This window comes from Lontra canadensis, unplaced genomic scaffold (assembly GCF_010015895.1).
Source record: "Lontra canadensis isolate GAN:19392208 unplaced genomic scaffold, GSC_riverotter_1.0 scaffold6, whole genome shotgun sequence".
Taxonomy (NCBI): domain Eukaryota; kingdom Metazoa; phylum Chordata; class Mammalia; order Carnivora; family Mustelidae; genus Lontra; species Lontra canadensis.
Window position 1 is genome coordinate 137,429 of NW_022631000.1, and position 15,257 is coordinate 152,685.

Sequence of the window (15,257 nt, forward strand, 5' to 3'; positions counted from 1 at the left end):
GGTGAAAGAGGAAGGGCAGAGGTGAACCTGAAATCCAATCACTCACTGTACTTTTTGGTCTCTGTTCACTCAAATACAACCCTGACTCCAATGTGGAATGAATGTAATGTGAGTCTTTGGGGTGCATAGCTGCATGGTTGTCAGATTATCATATTCAAATTCTTTTTAGAGAAATTATCCTATTTCAATGCTTAATGCACTTATGAAGCCACATTGAAACATGCAAACAAAAAATATTTTGTTTCCTTTTAAATTATTTTTATGTCATGAACACTTGATTAAAATTACCTCTATATTTTGACTTCATATACATATATTTGTTTTGTAATCTCACCTTAAGTCATTTAAACATTAAGACAATTATAACTGCAAAAACTGAATCCTAATCAACACAGAGAAAATATGTAATCTGTAGTTTGTCATTCTAGTGAAAAGAGAACAGATAATAATGTGAATTCTAAGAATTTCTCTTCAGTATTTTCCTCGATGAATCTATGACTTTCTTATTTCTCAAACTGTAGATAATTGGATTTAACAAAAGAATTATGATAGTGTAAAATAGAGAGTCCTTCATATGTTGGTCTTCTGATTATGTAGGTATGGGGTGCACACACATGAAGAAAAGAGCACCATAGTACAAGGAGACAGATAAGAGATGGGCTCCACAGGTAGAGAAGGCTTTCTTTATGCCTTATAGAGACTTCTTTTTTAAGATTGTAAAGAGAACTAGTGTGTAGGAGACAAGAACTATAGGAATGATGAACATCTGTATTGACCCAACAAAAATAAATACTATCAGATAATTGATAGAAGGGTTAGTACAAGAAATCTTGAGCAATGGTATAATGTCAGAGTAAAAGTGATGTACTATGATGGAATTGCAGAAGGTTAATCTGAATAAAAAACTATGAATTATGGCATGAAGAAGGCCACCTGAGAGTGACAAAACTAACAAGAGGATGCACAGTGTCTTGGACATAATCACTGGATAATGTAATGGTTTGCATACGGCCACATAGTGATCATATGCCATCGCTGCCAGTAGAAAGTATTCCACTGTTATACTTTGCAAAGGAAAAAATTGTATCATGCATTCTGAAATAGATACCATTTTGGTCTTGGCAAAAATTTGACCAGCATCTTGGGGGACACTGTGGATGATATCTAAGCATCCACAAATGCCAAACTCCCAAGAGATAAGTACATGGGAATGTGAAGCTGAGAGTCATTCCATATGAGAGCAATTAGACCAAGGTTCCCCACAAGGTGAGAAGATAGATAACCAAGAACACTAGGAACAAGGGGATTTGCCACTGTGGTTCGTATGTGCATCCTGTGAGAATCAAATCTGTCAGCAATGTTGCATTTCCAAGTCCTTTTTCATGTTCCTTTTCCAAATCCTCACTGAGTGTTGCCTGAAATGAAATTTAGTAAATGGGAAAATGTCACTCAATTTATAACATGAAAATATGGAAAGGAGAGTTGAAATAAAACTATGCACATCAGAATACCATCTCAATTTTGTGTATTACCTCTCTATTGATTGGAATCTATTTTAAGGGCTTGAAATAAGTGCAATTATTTCAATTTTTAAAGTGTGCAGCAATGAACACAATTAGAAAAATGAAAGACATTGTAGTATCTCCTAAATTTATGGGATAGGATCTGTGTAATTTGGAAATTTTTATGTTTGGGATCTGGATGTAGGGTAAAGGGAAAAGGATCTTGAAGGGCCTCAGTAATAAAATGAGTTAATTGTCATGTGAAGGATCATGAACATTATTCATCAGGGAATAAGCATGTACTGAAGCTAAGAGAAAGAGTAGTACTGGTAGATTCTTTTTAAAATGAATAAATGGGGTGGGGGGAACTTGGCAGAGAAGCAGGAGGCACTGTTTCAACAGGTCCTGTAAAGTGAGCTGATTATCTACCAGAACACTCTGATCACCCATGAAATCAGCCTATACACTTCTGGATCTCTACAGGTGCATAAGACACCAGTGGACAGGTCAAGTGGATGGGGAACATTGGACCGAAATTGGAAGATAAACAAAAGGGGGAGGGAGCCATGAGAAGCAACCCATTGGAAAGTAAGACCCCAATAAGAGAGTGCCCTATGATTGGGGAACAGCATTAACTTGCAGTCTGGTTAAAAGCACTCAAGAAGAGCAAAAGATTTTAAGGGGAAATTGGTGGAATTGGGCAGTAAGGGACATGGTCTTAAGCCAACAGACCCAGGAGGACCACTCCCAGTGCGGTGCCAGAGAAGAGTGTGGCAAAGAATCCAGGCCCTGATCCCTGAGCCGCCTTGTGCTCCACATCCTCCCCTGAGAGAGGTCCGTGCAGATGCTGGCCAGTGCTTTCTAGGACTGGGGAGAGTCTGAACACTCCCAGCCCAGGCCATTGTGAAAATCTCAGAGTGCTACCTCTGGTTGGGACCTCTCCGGCCTGCACCTGCACCTGCCCAGACAGTGGAGGTGGGGGCAGCCACTGCAAGCGGCTCTCTGGACTAATACTGCTTACAGTTTTGAAAGCACTGGGGTACAAGCGGGAGCTCCTGTGACCCCTGAGACTGTGGCTGGGATGTGCTCTCCTGGTGGGAGGTGGCAGAGGGGAGTCTGTGTGCTCAGGACCACGGAGAGGGGAACAGACTGAGCCTTCTCTCTGAGACAGAGGTCTGGGTGCACTTTGCTTTTCTCTAAACCTCTGAAGAACCACCTAAAGCTGCCAAGGTGAGAAAAGAAAAAACAAAACAAAACAAAACAAAACAAAAAACCTCCAGAGAAAACAAAGCCTGAAAAACCAGTTTCCTCAGAGCCCAGCCCCTTGATAGGGGGCAGGAGCACTCAGCTCTAGCAAGACTGCCTGAAAAACCATGTGGCAGGCCCCTCCCCCCAAAAGCCAGCCAAAATAAACACACACACACACACACACACACACACACACACACAAAAAAAAAAAAAAAAAAAACACAAGAGGACAACCACCACAGGGTCCAAATAAAACTGTAAAAACCCAATATGAGGTGAAAAGAAGATATTAAGCTCCCAATATTGCCCTAAAGACTGTATACTTCATAGATACAACTTTTATTTTGAATTAGTTCCCACTATTTTCATTCTTTTTAATTTTTTATAATTTTTAACCTATTTACCATCACAATGAGAGGTTCAGTACAACAAATTCCATAATAACCTTTTAACTTGAACTTTTTTGATACATATACCTATGTTTTTCTTTTGCTTTTCTTTTTTTTTTTTTTAATGTTCATATAGAGATACGCTTCAAGGTAATCCTCTTTCCCCAGTCAATACTCTCCTTATATATAAACCAGTTTTAATCCCCCTTTATCTCGGAAAAGTTGAGCCCTTTAACAAAGACATCAAGATACACCCAGGAAGAATCAAAATAACCTTTCTCGCCCACACTGAGAATTTATAACCACTCTCCCATCTTTTTCTTCTGTCAGTGTTTCTGTGTATTTGTTTTTGTTCTGCTAGTATATATATCTTATACATGGGGTTCATTTGACTGGGTTCTTTTACTTTTTTATCATTTTTTGTCACTTTCATTGGACTTTTTGTTTGTATACTTTATAAATCTTGCCTTTGGGTCCCATTCAGGCTTGGTCTTCTCTTTTTCTTTTTCTTTCTCTTTCTTTCTTTCTTTCTTTCTTTCTTTCTTTCTTTTTTTTCTGTCTCTCTTTCTCTCTCTCTCTCTTTCTTCTTTCTTTTTGGTGTGGACTCCCAATTGTTCAGAAGCATTCCAGGGTACACCTTGTAGTTGATACTTTCAGCTACACATCTCTTCAGCCATCTCTCACCAAAATAAGTAGGAGGAGGAATGCCCAACAGAGGAAAAATTCAGATACTGTGCCATCTCCATCAGAACTATTGGATATGGACATAAACAGTATGTCAGAGAGGGAATTCAGGCTAACAATCATCCAGGCAATGGCTAGGTTGGACAAAATGATTAATAACAAAATGGATTGATTAGGGCAGAAGTGAAAGCCACCAGGGAAGATGTTATCAATGCTATCAATGAGTTCTAATCTAATCTAAATTCTCTAACAGCTAGGGTAACTGAGGCAGAAGATAGAATTAGTGATCGATCTAGAGGACAAACTGATAGAGAAAAAGCATCAGGAGGAGGCCTGGAAAAAACAACTTAGAAACCATGAAAACAGAATTAGGGAAATAAATGATGCCATGAAATGTTCCAACATCAGAATTATTGGAATCCCTGAGGGACAGGAGAAAGAAGAAAGGCTAGAAGACAGAGCTGAACAAATTCTTGATGAAAATTTTCCAAATCTGGAGAATGAAACCAGCGTTTATGTCCTAGAGGCAGAAAGATCTCTCCCAGGATCATAGAATCTTGAAAGACCTCGAGATACCTGATTGTGAAACTGATTAATCAAAATTTTAGACAGGAGCTCTTGAAAGCAGCTAGGGGGAAGAGATTCCTTACATACAGAGGAAAGCCCATCAGAAAAACATCAGACATGTCCACAGAAACCTGGCAAGCCAGAAAGGGTTGGCAAGAGGTATTCAGGGCACTAAATGAAAAGAACATGCAGCCAAGAATACTTTATCCAGCAAGACTGACATTCAAAATGGATGGAGAGATAAAGAGCTTCCAAGACCAGCAATGTTTAAAAGAGTATGTGACCACCAAGCTGGCACTGCAAGAAATATTAGGGGTGGTTCTATAAAAGAAGAAAAAACCCGAGAATGTCACTGAACAGAAGTTTATGGAGAAAATCTATAGAAACAAGGACTTCACAGGTAACACTGTCAATAAAAACGTATCTCTCAATAATCACTCTCAATGTGAATGACCTAAATATGCCCATAAAATGGCACAGGGTTGCAGATTAGATAAAACAACAGGACCCATCCTTATGTTGTCTATAAGAGACCCATTTTGAACCTAAGGATACATCCATACTGAAAGTGAAGGGATGGAGAAGCATCTTTTATGCCAATGTGCCTCAAAAGAAAGCTGGGGTAGCGATTCTCATATCAGATAAATTAGATTTTGAACTAAAAACTGTAGTCAGAGATACAGAAGGACACTACATCGTTCTTTAAGGGTCTATCCACCATGAAGATCTAACAATTGTAAATATTTATACCCCCAATGTGGGACCAGCCAACTACATAAGACAACTGTTAATCAAGATAAAGAGTCATATTGATATGAATACATTAACAGCAGGGGATCTTAACACACCACTCTCAGTAACAGACAGATCATTGAAGCAGAAAAATCAATAAAGAAACAAGATCATTGACCACATCACTCGGCATCAGGGAAATACAAATCAAAACCACAATGAGATACCACCTCACACCAGTCAGAATGGCTAAAATTAACAAGTCAGGAAATGACAGATGCTGGTAAGGATGCCAAGAAAGGGGAACCCTCCTCCACTGTTGGTGGGAATGTTAGCTGGGGCAACCACTCTGGAAAACAGCATGGAGGTTCCTCAAAAAGTTGAAAATAGAGCTACCCTACAACCCAGCAAAAACACTACCGGGTATTTACCCTAAGGATACAAATGTAGTGACCCAAAGGGGCATCTGTACCTGAATGCTTATAGAAGCAATGTCCACAATAGCCAAACTATGGAAAGAACCTAGATGTCCATCAACAGATGAGTGAATAAAGAAGAGGTGGGGTATATGTATACAATGGAATACTATGTAGCCATCAAAAGAAATGAAATCTTGCCATTTGCGATGATGTGGATGGAATTAGAGGGTACTATACTTAGCAAAATAAGTCAATCTGAGAAAGGCAAGTATCATATGATCTCTCTGATATGAGGAAGTGGAGATGCAACATGGGAGATTTGGGAGGTAGGAAATGAATAAATGAAACAAGATAGAATCTGGAGGGAGACAAACCATAAGAGACTCTTAATCTCACAAAACAAACTGAGGATTGCTGGAGAAAGGGGTGTAGGGAGAGGGTGGTGGTGTTATGGACGTTGGGGAGGTTATGTGCTATGGTGAGTGCTGTGAAATGTGTAAATCTGGTGATTCACAGACCTGTAACCCTGGGGCTAATAATACATTATATGTTAATTAAAAAAATTTTTTTAATTCTGAAAAAAAGAAATAAGAGCATTGAATGAGACATTGAATCAGATGGACCTCATAGATATATACAGAATATTCCACCCTAAAACAACAGAATACTCATTCTTCTCAAGTACACATAAACTTTCTCCAGAATAGACCACATACTGGGTCACAAATCAGGACTCAACTGATACCAAGAGATTGAGATTATTCCCTGCATATTGTCAGATCACAATGCTTTGAAACTGGAACTCAACCACAAGAAAAAGTTCGGAAGGAATTCAAACACCTGGAAACTAAAGACCACCTTGCTTAAGAATGCTTGGATCAACCAGTAAATCAAAGAAGAACTTAAACAATTCATGGAAACCAATGAGAATGAAGGCACTTCAGTCCAAAACCTATGGGATACAGCAAAGGCTGTTCTAAGAGGGAAATACATAGCCATCGAAGCCTCCCTCAAAAAAATGGAAAAATCAAGAATACACCAGCTCTCTTACACTTTAAAGAACTGGAGAATCAACAACAAATTAAAATGACCCCACACAGAAGAGTGGAAATAATCAAGATTAGAGAAGAGATCAATGAGATAGAAACTAGAGATACAGTAGAACACATCAACGAAACTAGAAGCTGGTTTTTGAAAGAATCAATAAGATCAATAAACCATTGGCCAAACTAATCCCAAAGAAAAGAGAAAAGACCCAAATTAATAGAATTATGAATGAAACAGGAGAGATCACAACTAACACCAAGGAAATAGAAACAATCATCAGAAATTATTATCAACAGTTATATGCCAATAAGTTAAGCAACCTAGATGAAATGGATGCATTCCTGGAAAACGATAAATATCCAAAACTGAATCAGGAAGAAATTGACAACCTGAGTAGACCAATATCTAGTAACAAGATTGAAGCAGTGATCAAAAACCTCCCAAAAAACAAGAGTCCAGGACCTGACTGACTCCCTGGGGAATTCTACCAAACATTCAAAGAAATAATACCTATTCTCCTGAAGCTTTTTCAAAAAAATTGAAGCAGAAGGAAAACTTTCAGACTCTTTTTATGAAGCCAGCATTACCCTGATCTCCAAACCAGGCAAAGACCCCAACAAAAAGGAGAATTTCAGATCAATATCACTGATGAATACAGATGCTAAGATTCTCAACAAGATCCTAGCAAATAGGATCCAACAGCACATTAAAAAGATTATCCACCATGACCAGGTGGGATTTATCCCTACATTGCAAGGGTGGTTGAACATTCACAAATCAATCAATGTGATAGACCAAATCAATAAGAGAAGAGAGAGAACCTCATGGTCCTCTCAATTGATGCAGAAAAAGCATTTGACAAAATCCAACATCCGTTCCTGATTAAAATGCTTCAAAGTATAGGGATAGAGGGAACATTCCTGAACTTCATAAAATCTATCTATGAAAGACCCACAGCAAATATCATCCTCAATGGGAAGAAGCTCAAAGCCTTCCCGTTGAGAACAGGAACACGACAAGGATGCCCACTCTCACCACTCTTGTTCAACATAGTATTAGAAGTCCTAGCAACGGCAATCAGAGAACAAAGAGAAATAAAAGGTATCCAAATTGGCAATGAAGAAGTCAAACTCTCTCTCTTCGCAGATGACATGATTCTTTATATGGAAAACCCAAAAGACTCCACCCCCAAACTACTAGAACTCATACAGCAATTTGGTAATGTGGCAGGATACAAAATCAATGTACAGAAATAAGTTGCTTTCTTATATTTTAACAATGAAAATATAGAAAGGGAAATTGGAGAATCAATTCCATTTACTATAGCATCAATAACCATAACATACCTGGGAATAAACCTAACCAAAGACGTGAAAGATCTGTACTCAAGGAACTTCAGAACACTCATGAAAGAAATTGAGGGAGACACAAAAAGATGGAAGACCATTCCATGCTCATGGATCAGAAGAATAAACATTGTTAAAGTGTCTATACTACCTAGAGCAATCTGTACTTTCAATGCCATTCTGATCAAAATTCACTGGCATTTTTCAAAGAGCTGGAGCAAAAAATCCTAAAATTTGTATGGAATCAGAAGAAACCCCAAATTGATAAAGTGTTGAAAAAGAGAAACAAAACTGGGGACATCATGTTGCCTGATTTCAAGCTATATTACAAAGCTGTGATCACTAACACAGCATAGTACTGGCACAAAAACAGACACAAGGACCAGTGGAACAGGGTAGAGAACCCAGATATGGACCCTCAACTCTATGGTCAAATAATCTTCGACAAAGCAGGAAAAAAATACAGTGGAAAAATACAGTCTCTTCAATAAATGGTGCTGGGAAAATTGGACAGCTATGTGGAGAAGAATGAAACTTAACCATTCTCTTACACCAAACACAAAGATAAACTCGAAGTGGACAAAAGACCTGAACATGAGGCAGGAATCAACCAGAATCCTAGAGAAGAACATAGGAAGCAACCTCTTCTACATCAGCCACAGTAACTTCTTTCATGATGACTCCAAAGGCAAGGGAAACAAAAGCAAAAATTAATTTTTGAGACTTCATGAAGGTCAAAAGTTTCTACACAGCAAAAGAAACATTCAAAAAAAAAAAAAAAACAAAGAAACAATGCACAGAATGGGAGAAGATATTTGCAAATGACAATACGGACAAAGCGCTGATATCCAGGATCTATAGAGAACTCCTCAAATTCAACACACACAAAACAGATAATCATGTCAAGAAATGGGCGGAAGATATGAACAGACACTTCTCCAATGAAGACATACAAATGGCTAACAGACACATGAAAAAATGGTCATCATCACTAGCCATCAGTGAGATTCAAATCAAAACCACTTTGAGATGCCACCTTACACCAGTTAGAATAGACAAAATTAACAGGACAAGAGACAACATGTGTTGGAGAGGATGTAGAGAAAGGGGAACTCTCTTACACTGTTGATGGGAATGCAGGTTGGTGCAGCCACTTTGGAAAACAGGGTAGAGATTCCTTAAGAAATTAAAAATAGAGCTACCCTATCACCCCGCAATTGCATTACTGGGTATTTGCTCCAAAGATACAAATGTAGTGAAAAGAAGGGCCATCTGTACCCCAATGTTCATAGTGGCAATCACCAAACTGTGGAAAGTACAAAGAGGCCCTTCAGATGAATGGATAAGAAAGATGTGGTCCATATATACCATGGAGCATTATGCCTCCATCAGAAAGGATGAATACCCAACTTTTGTATCTACATGGACAGGACTGGAAGAGATTATGCTGGGAGAAATAAGTCAAACAGAGAGAGTCAATTATCATATGGTTTCACTTATTTGTGGAGTATAAGGAATAACATGAAGGACATGGGGAGATGGAGAGGAGAAGGGAGTTGCGGGAATTTGGAGGGGGAAATGAACCATGAGATACTGTGGACCCTGAGAAACAATCTGAGGGTTTTGGAGGGGAGGATGGTGGGAGGTTGGGTGAGCCTGGTGGTGGGTATTATGGAGGGCACATATTGTATGGGGCACTGGGTGTGGTGCATAAACAATGAATTCTGGAACACTGAAAAGAAATTTTAAAAATAAATAAAAATTTTAAAAAATTTTAATGAAATAAAATGAATATATGGAGGTGTAGAAAATAAGCTGCAGAAAGTCTGAAATTAGGGTCAAGAATACTAGTAAAAATGTTACTACTATTGAGTGTTCTCAAACCAGAACCTATAGTAAAACCTCAAATCTATATTTTGCTTAAAATGTCCCCCAGATTACACATTCTGGGGAAAGTTATATGCAAAATACAGATTTGAAGTTTTACTGTAGACATTGATTTAGTGAATCAATTATAAAGGCTAATAATCTGTATTCTACTTGAACTATAAGTGACCCAAACACATGTGACATGGCTAAACTATATGTGAGATGACACCGAGATTGATGGGAAGATGAAGAGACAGATGCAAAGTGTTCAGAAGGTAGATGCAGTGCCTCTCTGACACATTTCAGGGTTAGTCATTGAAGAATGAATTATCACTTGGCAACTCGGTAGATTCTCATCAAAATTTGATTGAGAACTTAGATGCAGTGTCCAGTTTGTGGACATCCAGTGCATGTGTACTTTGTAGTTTGAGTCTACTGCAAATCATGAATTGAAAATCATTGGGGCAGACTGAAGGCATAGTTATGTATGACCTATCTGTTGGAGAATACATAAAGTGAAGAGAATGGTGAATAACTAAACTGACAACGTATGTTAAAGTGGAGTAAAATATATGTCACTTTTAGGTAGCCAAACTGATCCTCTTTTCTACCACATAATTTTGATGCCAGCAAACTCTACCACCCATCATAGGTCCCAAAAGTGCTACAGTTGACTTTCCTATCTCCCTGACAACTAGGGTGAGGGGACATGATGTAGGTTTGGTAACTCTACATCACTCACACTAGAGTTGAAATTTGGAATGAGGGAGGAATAGGGACAAGGACAAAAGATAATTTGAATTGCAAAGGCAGCCAAGGCACAATATGAACGTTCCAGCAAATGCACCCTGCACCCACACCAGTGACTCTGTCCATGTGAACAGTGGCATTCTCACATAGCAGTGGTGACAACAGCCCTCATGGAGTCAATGTTAGAATATAATTTTTGCTATTGGCAGATGGCCATGTTTGCTTTTGTTCCTGCCCATTTTTTCTCAGCAGAATCCTTTAATTTCCCAGGATTTCTGTGTTAGATTCCATTCCAAAAAAATTCTTGTTGAAACTAATAGTTCTGACTAGCAGTGAATAAAGACAGGGAGAGAACAGGAAAGGATACTGAGCAGAGTGATCAAGATGAGTGATGAGTATCATGAACACAAGAGAGAAAGATAGTCAAGGACAAAGAAAATTATGGTACCAACACTAAAATAAATGCTCTACTAGGATAAGGAGTGAACAGGTGTGATTGAGCATGGAAACTAAGAGATGGCTTTAGCGAGAGCAATTTCTGGTATGTGATTCAGTGGAGGCCAGAGCGTAATGGCATTGAATGGGAAACAATTGCACAACAGTGAGAAGGGAAGCAAGACTGAATATTCCAAGAATGTGGACAACAGTTGTTATATGTCTACTGCGGGTGGACAAATAGAACATTTTTCCTTGACATTGCTTTATTAAAAGTTTTCAAAAGAGAGAAATGGAGAGAAAGCCATAAAAAGAAGACAGAAGACAGCAGAAGGAGACATTTGGGTGGGTGAAGATCACAAGATGCAAGAACAGAAATAGGCAGAGAATAATAGACACATGGCTAGATGAGTGTGGGAAAGACAAGCAGAAAAGAAGGATTAAGAATCTATCAGGGGTGACTGGGTGGCTCAGTGGGTTAAGAGGCAGACTTTCAATTTCAGTTCAGGTCATGATCTCAGAGTCCTGGGATTAAGCCACACATTGGGCTATGCACTCAGCCAGGCATCTGCTTGAGGATTCTCTCTCTCTCTCTCTCTCTCTCTCTCTTTCTGCCCTTCTACCCACTTTCACTCTCTCTCTCTCTTTCTAAAATAAAGAAATAAATATTTAAAAGAAAAAACGAATGTAACAGAGAAAGACTTGTGGACAACAAAAAAGTAAAAGCCCAGGGTTTAGGGATAAATGTTTATTTTAACCCTGGGTATTGTTTAAAGTTGTCAACAATAGGAATCTTTTCTTTCCTTATTTTATTAAAATTTCCAAATTTATTTTTCTATGGGATATGTGTATGTAACAGATTTTCCGGTTAAATTTTATGTCACAAACTTTACTCATAAATATATTAACACTGCCTGAAAGGTTTTTCATATTTAAAAGTTGCCTTACATTTGCTATAACAATGATTAGGACTGACTTTTTTCTAGAAATCCTTATGGTTTTACTTGAGAACACCTTTTCTCTACCAGTGTTTTCACAGAATAAAATTGAGGCAGAATGGAGTGGAATACAGGTGATATAAATAGCAAAGCTACTAATTTCACATGATAGAGGTATTTTTATTTGAAAAGCTCCTTTCTAGGCAATTCCAAATCACTAAATAATGAAAAAAATCTCAAATTCAGTTTGTGTGGGTACTTATTAAGCTATAAATGCTGGAAAGAGAAGTGAAGGAGCACCTACTGCCTATTTCCTGCTACATGTATATAGTCAATGAAATGCTTGTCAGAAGTGGGAGATAGGATAGAGTTAATACACAACTGACTTACCTTAAAAGTTTGATTCAGAAAATGTGATCAGTTAAACATAATAGAGCTTTTAATCAGAATAAGCAGAAAGATTACTTATGTATAAATCATTATGGAATGATATTTAAATGTAGTTTAAATTGTACACTCTAGTTCATGAATACTTATAAAGTCCTTAGAGATATGTTAAGAAATAATAAAACATTGTTAAAGGGAGTAATTCAGTCTTACAGCTATTTTGCTTACTAGAGGAGAGTCATTAAGATTTAATATGTAAATTATTCAGTATTTGTTTTCCATTACTCACCTGGCTTTTAGGCTCTTGTAAACCCAATGTAAAATTATTAAAATTTAAGAGTATGTCAAACTTATATATAAAGAATAATGAATTTTATAGTAATCATTTCTCTCTTACCCATATCTTATAAGAAATTGAGAAAATTCTTTTGAAGTGTTAGGTTTTCTAAAGTAGATAAGAAATGCAGTAGTACTGAAATGACCATAAGATGTGTAGTAACTTCTTGCACACTGATTCACTTTGGAGGCTTCCTTTAACAAGCTCAGGAGAATGTTGTTTATATCAATTTGTTTCAAGCACAATGGTTAACCAGTTGTACAACTCTGGGCTTTTTGCCAGAATAGGAAGGAATGAAGAACTAAAATTCTCCTAATAGCACCTAAGGCTTCCCTTTAGGACAAAGCTAAATTGTTCTCCTGGGCAATGTAAACTTGAACATGTGTGAAAAGTCCAGGTAGCTCATAGGACATTATAGAATCTGAAATCATAAACAAGTCATCATAGATATTATATTTTATGCCCCTATTTTCCACTACTAATGACGCCTCTGACATATTTATGCATATTTCAATGTATAAATGTTGATGCTCTGAGTGCTTTGATTAGTATGATCTCATCTGAGCCAATCATAAATGATTTTAATGAAGCCAAAGTGCTGCATTCCCTTCAGGGGAACCTTAACTACAGGTGTCCTTTTCATGCAATGTGCAGCTCATGTTCCAGAACTATACTGAACTTCACACTTTAATTTGTAACAGGTGATAAATCTTACTTCACAAAGGTCAAGGGAAGATGAAAGGGAAAACAAAACAAAGGATGATAGTGGGAGGTGGCATATATCCATGCTTCTCAAACATTAATGCCTGTGAATCTCCTAGTAATTTTCTGAAAATGCAGATTCTCTTTTGATAGGTCAGGCAGGATGTCCAAAGTCTTCATTGATAAGGTGATGACCTGGACTTTGCTACCATTAGGGCCTTCCATCCTTGGAGGGCCTAGGTGATCTCAGAGCTAGATCATTGGAGAAGCACATAAAGAAAAGTGTTAAATGCAGCTGGCATCCAAAGAGAAGCAAGAGGAGCCAGATGGGATGAGAAAGACCAACATGGTTGGGCTCACATAGAGTCTGGAGGGTAGGTCAGGCACTTTGTTTTTTATCCCACTTTTAAGGACAGGTAGTGGGATATTTTGAACACGGTGGTAAGGTGTTCATACTTACCTTTCAACATGAAGAGAGAAGTGACATAATGTTCACTCAGAAAATAGTGACATTGTATGTGTCAAAAGAGTACAATGTACAAATAGCAACATTTTGATTTAGTATCTAAAGAGGAGTAAAAGTGCTTAACCTCCACATGGGACTTGATGGCAGCAAGGGGGAAAGCAAAGGGCCTATATTTTGATGGAGTCATTAATCAGTTATTCTGTGTTCTTAGACTTTGTTTGTGAAAGCCAAAGAAAAGGGGGAAATAAACTACATAGATAAAAGAGAAGCCCTGTCATAACTTAGTAGAAGGGTGTGTAAGCAATATGTGCACTGAGAATTTCAACATAATCCAAACTTGAGTTAAATTTAATTCTTCTCTTCAATTTTGTGTATTTATCTCTCACCTCATACTGTGGTCAATCTACGGTACAAAAGTCTGTATTGCTGCTTCAATATTAGTAGTCTTCTCAATTTTAGTTATTCTCTTAAAGATATCTATTTATTTAGAGAGAGAGAGCGAGAGAGAGCACAGAGGAAGCATGAGAGGGAGAAGCAGACACCCCACTGAGCAAGAGCTGGATGCAAGACTTGATCCCAGGACCCTGACATTATGACCTGAGCAGAAGGCAGATGTTTAACCAACTGAGCCACTCAGGTGCCCCTCAATTTTAGTTATTTTAAGTGGTGGGTCAATGTATCTCACTATGGTCATTTGATTTTCCCAATGATGAATTTTATTGAACATATTTTTGTGTCTCCATTTGATATCTGTGTATCTTGTTTACTGAAGTGTCTACTCAAATATTTTCTCTTTTTTAAATTGAGTTATATATTTCTTATTTTTTAGCTTTGAGATTCTTCTTATATCCTGCTTATGAAGCTCTTATCAGATACATGATTTGCAAATATTTACTCGATGACCTTGATCTTCTTTCCCTTTCATAAGGTATCACATTTATTCCTTATGGAGCAAGTACTATAGACCTATTGGTAGATATTTGTGTATCAGAAATTGAGAAATATATTCAACAAAATTCAAGGCCCATTTATCTAGGTGAAATTTCTAGTGGTCCAGTGGTGGGTCATAGGGAGACATCTCTTCTAAGGTAAAGGATAAGTTGCTGCATCTGGCCCTCTTACAACCAAAAGAAATGTACAACACCTATTGGGAGCCAGTGGATTTTGGAGCCAATGTCATCTTCATTTGGGTGTATTATTCCAACCCACTTACCAAGTGTCCAGGAGCGCTGTTAGTTTTAAGTGTGACTCTGAACAGGAGAAGGATTTACAAAGGTGTAAACAGCTGTACTAGTTGCTCTACTCCTTGGATCACATGATCCACCAAAACTAATGGTAGTTGAAGGCATGGTGGGAGATAAGGACACTTTTTGGAGACTTAGGCAGGTCTCCCTGTAGGCAAATCACAGCACAGGCCCTTAGGTTTAGAGCTAAGCCAT

General features: G+C 37.9%; 1 pseudogene; it reads right to left on the minus strand.

Moving 5' to 3' along the window:
* Positions 1–457: 457 nt before the first annotated feature.
* Positions 458–15,167, minus strand: LOC116864741 (annotated as a pseudogene).
* Positions 15,168–15,257: the final 90 nt, after the last annotated feature.